Genomic DNA, 959 nt, shown 5'->3' with positions numbered 1-959 from the left:
TGCTATTGTGAACACTGGTACAATAAACATATGTGTGCATGTGTCTTTATAGTAGAATGATTTATAATCCTTTGGGTATATACCCAGTAATGGGATTGCTGGGTCAAATGGTATTTCTAGTTCTAGATCCTTGAGGAATTGCCACAGTGTCTTCCATATGGTTGAATTAATTTACACTCCAACAGTGTAAAATGTTCCTATTTATCCACATCCTCTCTAGCATCTATTGTCTCCTGATTTTTTTCATGATCGCCATTCTAACTGGTGTGAGATGGTATCTCAATGTGGTTTTGATTTGCATTTCTCTAATGATCAGTGATGATGAGCATTTTTTCATATGTTTGTTGGCTGCATAAATGTCTTTTTTGAGAAGTGTCCATTTATATCCTTCATCCACTTTTTGATAGGTTTGATTTTCTTGGTAAATTTGTTTAAGGTCTCCATAGATTAGGGATATTAGCCCTTTGTCAGATGGGTAGATTACAAAAAAATTTTCCCATCGTGTTCATGTCTGGTTCACTCTAATGATAGTTTCTTTTGCTGTGCAGAAGTTCTTTAGTTTAATTAGATCCTATTTGTCAAAATGTTTTTTGTTGCCATTTCTTTTTGTGTTTAGTCAAGAAGTCCTTGCCCATGCCAATGTCCTAAATGGTATTGCATATTCTTTTTAGGGTTTTTATGGTATTAGGTTTTATTTTTAAATCTTTAGTTCATCCTGGGTTAATTTTTGTATAAGGTGTAAGGAAGGGATCCAGTTTCGGCTGTCTGCATATGGCTAGCCAGTTTTCCCAACACCAGTTATTAAATAGGGAATCCTCTCCCCATTGGTTGTTTTTGTCAGGATTGTCAAAAGATCAGATGGTTGTAAATGTGTGGCATTCCTTCTGAGGCCTTTGTTTTGTTTAATTGGTCTATAACTCTGTTTTGGTACCAGTATGATGCCATTTTGTTCACTGTAG

The sequence above is a fragment of the Cebus imitator genome, unplaced genomic scaffold (assembly GCF_001604975.1).
Source record: "Cebus imitator isolate Cc_AM_T3 unplaced genomic scaffold, Cebus_imitator-1.0 Scaffold626, whole genome shotgun sequence".
NCBI classification, from domain to species: domain Eukaryota; kingdom Metazoa; phylum Chordata; class Mammalia; order Primates; family Cebidae; genus Cebus; species Cebus imitator.
Note: the sequence above shows the minus strand (reverse complement) of the source record.